This window comes from Mauremys reevesii, linkage group 1, assembly GCF_016161935.1.
Source record: "Mauremys reevesii isolate NIE-2019 linkage group 1, ASM1616193v1, whole genome shotgun sequence".
In the NCBI taxonomy this organism is placed as follows: Eukaryota; Metazoa; Chordata; order Testudines; family Geoemydidae; genus Mauremys; species Mauremys reevesii.
Window position 1 is genome coordinate 101118607 of NC_052623.1, and position 9172 is coordinate 101127778.

The 9172-nt window shown below is 46.2% G+C and overlaps 1 long non-coding RNA gene across 1 annotated transcript; it reads left to right on the forward strand.

Annotated features, from left to right (window-relative positions):
* Positions 1 to 2329: 2329 nt before the first annotated feature.
* LOC120381575 lies at positions 2330 to 8858 on the forward strand. Its single transcript, XR_005588100.1, has 3 exons — positions 2330 to 2445; positions 7287 to 7434; positions 8823 to 8858. It is a non-coding gene; the product is annotated as an uncharacterized LOC120381575 (long non-coding RNA).
* Positions 8859 to 9172: the final 314 nt, after the last annotated feature.

Below are 9172 nucleotides of genomic sequence, written 5' to 3' on the forward strand. Positions count from 1 at the left end.
TGGTGGGATTGCATTGTTATGCAGCTATGGGATGATGAGCAGTGGCTGCAGAACTTTCAAATATGGAAGGTCACTTTCCAGGACCTGTGTGCAGAGCTTTCCACAGCCCTTGAGCACAGAAACATTAAAATGAGACCTGCTGTGACAATGGAGAAGCAAGTGACAATTGCTGTGTGGAAGCTTGCAATGCCAGACTGCTACTGGTCAGTGGAGAGTCAATTTGGAGTTGGTAAATCTGCCATGAGAATTGTTGTGATCCAAGTGTGCAGGGCCATTAATCTACTTCTGCTAAGAAGGGTAGTGACACTGGGCAATGTGCAGGACATAGTGGATGGTTTTGCCGCGATGGGGTTCCCTAACTTCAGTGGGGCAATAGATGGCATGCATATCCCTTGGCACCAAACCACCTTGCCAAAGAGTACATAAACAGAAAGGGATACTTTTCAATGGTGTTGCAAGCACTGGTGGATCACAGGGGGTGTTTCACTGACATCAACGTGGGAAGGTCAACAAAGGTACATGACACTCATCTTTAAGAACACAGGTCTGTTCAGAAAGCTGCAAACAGGGACTTCCTTTCCAGATCAGAAAATAATAATTGATGATGTTGAAATGCCAATAGTGATCCTGGCAGACCTAGCCCACCCTTTGCTCCCATGGCATGGAGAGCAGTAAGGAGCAATTCAACAATAGGATGAGTAAGTGCAGAATGGTGGTGGAATGTGCCTTTGGACATTTAAAGGGTCGCTGGCACAGTTTGCTTACTAGGTTAGACCTCAGTGAAAGCAAAATTCCCATTGTTATCTCTGCCTGCTGTGTGCTCCATAATATCTGTGGTGCAAAGCGAGAGAAATTTCTGCAGGGATGGGGTGTAGAGGCAGATAGGCTGGCAGCTAATTTTGAGCAGCCAGATACCAGGGCAATAAGAAGAGCCCAGCAGGAAGCACTGAGTTTCTGGGACGTTTTGAAAACTTGTTTCAATAATGATCCACAGTAATGTGTGCCGCTTGTCTGCATTGTGCCTTCTCATACCATCCCCTCTATTGCACTGGTTTCCCTGTCCCTTCCCTTCCTCCCGCAACCTCTCATGCGTGGAATAAATAAAGAGTATTTCATTCTTGAAATGTTGACATTTATTGCATAAACATAAAGAAACTGAAAGACCAGGAAAAGAATTTAACCTTGAACAGATGATGTGATGAAGTTGGGAGGGGAGAAACCAAGTCACCTTGTCTGTAAAAGCACAATAGTCTTGCCCATCAAAGGTCTTCAAATGGCCACATTTTGTTCTTAGTACCATGCTATGTTGTTGAGTGGAATGGATACTGTACTCCTCTCCCCCCAAAACCCTACCTCCTGGAATGTTGGGGAGAGGGGGTGGGAAATAAAGCGATGTTTGAAGCCTGTTCTTCAGGAGCTCCGAGACTCGCTGCTGCAGGTTTTAAAATGCAGTGGTGACATACCCAGAGAGATACAATGCATCCAATAGCTCCCTGTTTGCACCAGAGAGAAATTTTATTCCTCCTTCCTTGTGGTTGGCCAGCTTCACTTGGTGATGGGTGAGGCAGAATCATTACTCCAGTTACTCCTCACTTGCTTTTCAGTGAGTTACTGCCCAGTGGAGCAGCTCAGTAGCAGTCCCTGATCACAGAGGCTGCCGTTTTGTGTAAATCATTATGTAGGACTTCTTACATCCTCCTCTTGTACTGCACTGCCATTTCAGAAAAGGGGCCAGGGTCTTGCATTACTTAAGTTCTAAGTATTGACATTCTCATTTAATGTAAGGGCTAGCTATGTACTCAGACTTTTCTCTGATGGGGTAGCTTAAATGGTAGAAGTTGCAGGGGATAGGGAGTTGGTTTTAGTTGGCATGGACTCCATTTTTGTGTTTTTTAAATGTACATTTTCCTGCAGTGAAGGATAGACATAACTTCTGTTTCCATTTATGAAATAACACAACCCACATACAAATGTTTCCCTTAAGTCTGTGTTAAACCACGGTACTTGGTGTAGAATTTGATTAATGAATTGCTCACATGTTTGGTATTCATAAGAGATTCCTCAGGTTGAACCACACATATTTTCAGACTTTATTGCCTCAAGTCTGAGATAACAATTCTTTGTTGGGGGCTGTGATGTGGTGTTCACCCCACAAATGCCCTGAAATGGTTAAAGCAGATTGAGAAGGAGGCCACAGCTGAGGGGAATCAAGTGGCTAAGTGATCCCCTGACAGAGCGAGGGAGCCCAGCTGAGAAGGAACAGGCTGGGCTGGGTCTATAAAGCCAGGAAATTGGAAGCAGAGGGGGCTTTTGGGAAAGTCTGCAGTCACTCGTTGGGAGAAGGAAGGCGTGGCTGGAGACTGCAGAGACATGTGGTCTGCAGCTCTCCCTGGGGAGGAGAGAGTGGTGAAGCTGGCAAATGTGGATGGAGGGGAGCACCAGATGGTAAGGAAAGGGTGGAGGGAAAGGCAGTAAAAGTCCAGGAGGGAACAGACTGCTGGTTAGAGGGTCCCTGAGCCATAACCTGGAGTAGAGGTTGGATTCCCCTGCCAGCCACTGAGGATGTGGCACTATGTGGCAGTGAATGGGAACACTGCCTAGGATTGCAGAAGAAAGACTTTAGTACCCCAGAAGGGGAAAATGTGTAGTGACTTGGCCAGAGGGCTGAGTCATGAAAAAGCAGCAGCAGCAGCTCATGGGGAGAGAGGCAGAGAGATGGTGTACCTCTGTGGGAAGGGGTGTTGACCTCATGAAGCTAATCCCCAGAACTGCCAGGAGGTGGCACCATCCTAGCAGTGAGCAGAGCACCCTGTGACAAGAGCCAAATTCTGATGGTCATAATGGGAGCTCCTCCATAAAAGTATTTGCAATGTGTCTCTTTCACAAAACATTAGGTTGCCGCTATGTAAAGTGGCCAATTATCATAAATCTTAGTGTGTTTTCACTTATTCTTATCTGGGAGGAAAAAATACAAACAACTAATTACTTCTGCAAAAGCAAACAGACATTCTTAATTTTACCTATTTCTGCATGGCTCAGGGAGGTTGCAAGAGGGAGGGAAAAGGGAAGCGTCTCTTTACGGTGGAAGGTTGTGTCTCATGTCTGCACCCATAAGAGCAGATAGAGTTGTACTACTTCAGTGTTTGTCCAGCTGTTACCGCATTCTGCTTTCCATGCTTCCTTGCGCTGAGGGTTTCACTGCTGCTCCCTGAGCTAGGGCCAAGCCCTGCTCCCAGCAAGTCAGTTGAAGTCTTGCTGTTGACTTCAGTTGGTACCTATGGGCATGGGGAGAGGCGGATTAAGGTTTCCGGGGCCAGAGCAAGTAGAGGGGCCCCTTCTGCCTGTAGCACTGCCCCAGTTCAGCCCCTTTTGCCTCTGGCCTTGCTCACAGCCCCACCCATTTCTGCCCCTTCTCGGGTCCCTCCCCTGTTCCACCGAGGGTCTTCCCCCTGCCCCCAAATGCAGCCCTGCAACCCCTTTTGTTCCTTTCTGCCTCCTCCTCCCTGCTGTGGCCCCAGTACCGGAGAAGCTCTGTCCCCCTGCCACAGCCACAGGGCTGCAGGAGGAGAGAGCGCTTCTCCAGTCGCAGGGCTGCAGTGGGGGTCTGGATGCTGGGGCTTCTCCCGCCCTGCCCCCACTTCTGCCAGGGAGGGGGTTGCGTGTGGGGCTTGCCCTGCTGCCCCACGGTTTCTGCCTGGGACTGGGTCAGGGGGCAATGGGGAGATTCCCCTCCCGCCCAGTGCTGCTGCCCCAGAGTGGGGTTGGGGCTCTGGGCTTCCGCCACCTGGCAATGGATTTTTTTCTGGGGCCCCCTAGTTGGCCAGGGTCCCTAAGTACAGGCCCAGTAGCTAATCTGCTTCTGGGCATGAGCATCACTGGCATTGCCTGACATACCATGTTGGTCTTTTAGGCCTGGTCCGCACTTAAAATTTAGATTGACCTAGCTGCGTTGCTCAGGGATGTGTAAAAACCACACCCTTGAGAGGCATGTTTAAGCTAATGTACGCCCAGTGAAGAGGCAGCTAGGTTGATGGCAAATTCTTCTGTTAACCACGCTACCACTGCTCAGGGAGGTGGATTACCTATGTCGATGGGGGAAAAACCCTCTTTCAAAGTAGGAAGCATCTACACTAAGTGCTACAGTGACATACTATGAGCACAATAGTGCTGCAGCTGGAGACCTAGTATAGACTTCAAAGAATGTTGCTGTGCTCAATCACTGCAATGAGGGAACAATAAAGATTCATTTTAGATGCCTCTTTGAAGCTTTGATACCCCCACTAATGACAGATTGAGAATAAAATCTACTCTAATTGATTGAAGTCTCTTTAATTCTTAACATTTTGACATAGTTTGCCAACTGGATGCAGATAGGGCTACCACAAAATCATACTGCAGGAAAGAGATATGATATTACTACTCTGACATTACAACTTAAACAATTTTTACTGTTGGTCCCCAGTGCAGCTGGTTCCCTGTGGAGCAGTAGAACATTGTCACATTCTTCTAAGTGAAATATCTGGTAAATGAGCAGAACACGAGCTTCATTTTGCTAAATGTACCAGCAATGAAACCATGCTGTTTCATCAGCAATGAAACAGTTAACATGAGTAACACAGCAAACAAAATTATTGTGGTAATGCATAAACACAGCAGTGTTAGGACAATGATGCTGTGTACTTTTGTCATTACTGTCAAAGTTGACATTGTATATTATAAATACTGTGATACTGTCTATTAAAGTGTGTAATATGCGGGGGTGGGGGAGTCACGCCATCACGTGACAGATTACACTTCTGAGGAAGAGTGAGATAATAAAACAGGCTCTTAGCAGAGGGCTTGCGTGTTTGCAAAAAAAATCCTTTGACAATAGGATTTGTTTTTCAAACTGCACAGTTTATTAGGCAGCTATACAATAAAAAGATAGAAATATAACAATGCCATAGGTGACTGTCTCACCTAGCATAATGCTAGGTTTTCTGACCAAACCCATAGTATGATGAGTTCTCCCACAAAATACAACTCTGCTACTGCACATTGGCACAGCTCACTGGGCAGTGCCAATGTAAATCTATTATAAGAGTTGCTAGATAGGCTATTATGCCTTGAATCAGACTTTATGGATAGCTCTTCAACTGGTGTAAATTGGTTGAAACAATAGTAAACAGAATTATTAGCCACAAACACAGTATCTTGAGGAAGAGTCAACTTGGCTTTCATAAGGGGAAATAGTGCCTCACTAATCTTCTAAAATGTTCTGAGTGTCTGTCAGGCTGTCTAGAGTGGCTCACAAACGTGAGTACCAACCTCAGGGCAGACTGTTACAAAGCTGGAACTAGCACACTAAAAATAGCAGTGTGGATGTTGTAGTGGGGAGGACGAGCAGCTTGGGCTAGTTACTTTTTTCCAAGTGGTCCTTTTTTACTACAGTAACTCCTCACTTACTGTCCTCCCGCTTAACGTTGCTTCGAAGTTACGTCACTGCTCCATTAGGGAAATACTCGTTTAAAGTTGTGCAATGCTCCCTTATAATATTGTTTGGCTGACTTTAGAAGGGAGCATTGCACAAGTTCCTCTTCTCCGCCTCCTCCCCCTCTTCCTCCCTCCCTCCCAGCACTTGCCCTGCCGCCAAACAGCTGTTTGGGACTTTCTGAGAGGGAGGCGGGAGGGAGTGGGGAAGCTGCCCCCCCTCCCACAAGCAGTGCCAGCTGGAATGCAGGGACTTTAGGGGCTGCAGGGCCCTGGGCTAAGGGGGCCCCGGGGCCCTGGTCTGCAGCTCTAAAGCCCCTTTCGGAATGCGGCCCTGCGAGCACGGGTGGTCGGAGAGAAGCGGCACTTTGAAGGGGAAAGCGGCACTTCTCTCCAGCCGCTGGCGGCACAGCTGCCCCTGCTCCTCCTGAATCCTCCGGCCCCGCGCTCTTCAGGAACATAACTACAATGTTAAGTGAGGAGTTACTGTAGTAATGTTTTGTCTGCCCTCTAGTGGAAATTGACATTATAGCACTTAATGTAGTGCGAATTGCCTGTTTCGGTAGGGCTGTTTCTCAAACTGGCTCATGAGAGACGGGAGTGTGAAAGGGAAATATTCATGTGCACAGCGTACTGTAGTTGGCATGAAGGTAGGTGACTGCATTTTGACCAAAGATGGGAACAAGCTAGAAATTCAGATCGATATTCTGACCCACAGTTTGGATGATCTGTTCCTATCCAGGGTTCTAGTTCAGCCCAATATAGAGAGATGGACCAGAGCCAGATCTGCAGCGAAGTTTGGGGGCCAAATTCTTATCTAGTGTAAATCAGCATAGCTATCCTGAAGTTAATGGAGCTACACCAATATACACCAGCTGAGGATTTGGCCCCATCTGTGTACAGATGTGAGATATTGTTGGTTTGAACCCGTCTTTACACTACACAGACATGCATGCTTGAGGAGCAGCAAGGGGATTTCTCTTGTTCACAGACACAGAATAGGGTGTAGGAACTGGATGGTGGCATGTACTGAGCTTGCATAGTTCTAGTTGAAATTTTATTATTAATAATTAACAACCAAAAAGGCTAAAGGTAAAATTCTCAAAAATGCCTTAGTGACTTTGGGTAATGTTTTGAAAAGTGCAAACTCTGATAATAGGCATAAAAGTTGTCAGTATTGCTATAGGAGCCTGTGTCTGCTGTAAGATCCCTCACCCATCCTCTTGTTGTTGGAAGCATGTCTACTAGTTGAACCCCTTAACTGGGAGAACTGCATTCTCATCCTGGCTTTGCCCCCAGACTTTTTGTGTGACCTCAGACAAGTCACTTAAATTCTTTGTGCCTTAGTGTCCTAATCTATAAAATACAGATAACGTACGCAAGGATTGCAGACATGGAGTTATGCCTCAGAAAACTCCTTTGGGTAGGAACTGTGGCTTTTCTGTCAGGAAAAATTCCTGCTGACAAGCATAATAAAATGACCAGAATAGACGTTTTTTTAAAAAAATTTAAAACCTCAAATCACTCAGTAGAATTTGTTTGTCTTTCTTCCATCCACTACTCATTCTCTTTGTGGTATTAAACAATTGGGCAAAAGCCATGTATTCATTGAAGAGTTTCCAATTTAGGGTCATTCACACATTAAAGTACACTCCACCTATAGGCCTACCCCAACTTTTTGTCAAACCACATTGTCTTTGTCCATCTTTGGGGCTCTGTGACAATTAGTATAACTACAGTACAGGGAGGGATGTGTACTTTACTATAAGCAAGAAGCTACTTCTAATAATATTTCTAAATGGCTTAATATTTTCTAGGTACTGGGCAAATACTAATTCTGATAGCGCCTCCATGAGACAAATATTCTTGCCAGAGAGGAGACAGAGGGTCACTTGTCTGCAGGAGGTGCACTTAGGTAAAAGGCAAGATGTAAATGTGATGCTGGAAAACCAGATACCAGCTCAGGTCAGAACCCCAGGCCAATTCATTTAAGTGTTTGTATAGATCAAAGTGTTAAATGTATAAGCATGTATTCAGATGTTTAAACTTCACAACAACTTGTGGAATGTTACTTGTATTGTTTTCACTTATCTGTTCCTGTTACAATGTAATAGCAAACATTTACATTGGAAACACCCCCGGAACTAAATAACTCATCAGACATCAAAGGAGCTTTGTGAAATACAAATGAAGGACTTAATAACTTTAACAGAAAAGGCTAATTCCAAAGCAAACGGGCATCATGGTGTGATGACCTGCGGTCAGAGACTCAAAGTGCATTCCTCACTCAACATCATCAAAGGGAAAGCCCACATGGGTGGGAGCACTGTCAGCATGCTTTCTGTGTGAAGATGCTATAAATATGGATTCAAAGAAAGATCCTTTGTCTCTGGACTGTTTGGATTCTAGCAGGGCAGAAAAACTGATTGCTTGAGAAGGCAGAGATCCCCAGAATTATTCTGGGTACCCCTGAGGGTCTTTGGGGAAACTGGCAGATTACTACACCTCTGCTACCATTTGGAACTGTAGACTGTTACTCACCTGTACATATATTTTACCTGGTTTTTTAATTGGCTGCCAGAATTGTCCTTGGTGTAAGATCTGGAGTATCAATTGATCTGGGGCTAGTGACTGGTCTCTTGAGACTGGGAGAAACCTGATGTGGTGTGATTTTTAGGTTTAAGCAGGGTTGTCCTTACCCATATGCAAAGTACGCAGCTGTGTAGGGCACCAGGAAATTTGCCCTGCGCAGCTGTGCTGCTCCAGCCCCTGCCCTGCCTCTTCCCTATGCTCCACCTCTTCCCTAGCCCCACCCCCACTCCACCCCTTCCCCAAAGCCCCATCCTGCTCCACTGTGCCCCTGCCCCACCTCTTCCCATCCCTGCTCTGCCTGAGCCCCAGCCCCACTTCCCTGAGGAGTGCAGCAGGGTCAGGCCTGCACTCACCAGCGGTGGGAAGTGCAGTGACCCATTCCCAGCTGCACCATCGGTGAGTGCTAGTGGATGGTTTCCTCCTGCCCTCCAAGCCAGCCCGCCCCTCCCCCACGGAGGTCTGGACAAGGGTTGTAGCAGAAGGGTTGGAGGGGAAAGAATGGATTTCCTGCAATGACCGGTGGTTCCCCATACTGGAGGAGAAAGGGGGGGCACACTTTAAAGGGGAGGACATGTGACCACCCCACATGTCCCCTCCTGCCCAGTGACACACACTACAAATATATATAAAAAACCAAACCCACAATTAAAGTAACTTCCTCTCCAAAGTGAGAGTTCTGGGCTTTATTTGCCATGGAAGCATAGATAACATAAGTAATACCTGTATCCAGGGAGTGACCACAGCTTCCTGCTCTATTTTAGGTACTGGTGACATCTGCTGTTGTGTAAACAAAGAGCCCTGAAAGGAGATCTTGGAAGATAAAATGCCTTTCAGTTTATTCAGGTAAAGAACTGATGATGATATGCATTGCACTTTCATGCAGCAGCCCAGAGAGGTTGTGTTTTCTCTGTGTTTATAACCTTAGTGTTTGACTTTTATTTTTTTGAAGGACTTTCAGCACTTGAAAACTCATTTTACTTTTCTACTTTCAGTCCTACGCTATGACTCAAATAAAAAAGGGGCTTTTCTCTCTCACAGGTTTGTCTAAAGTGCCTTTGTGTCTATTCAGGCGCTAAGCAAATGAGGCACTTCAGTCAATAAGGCCACTATT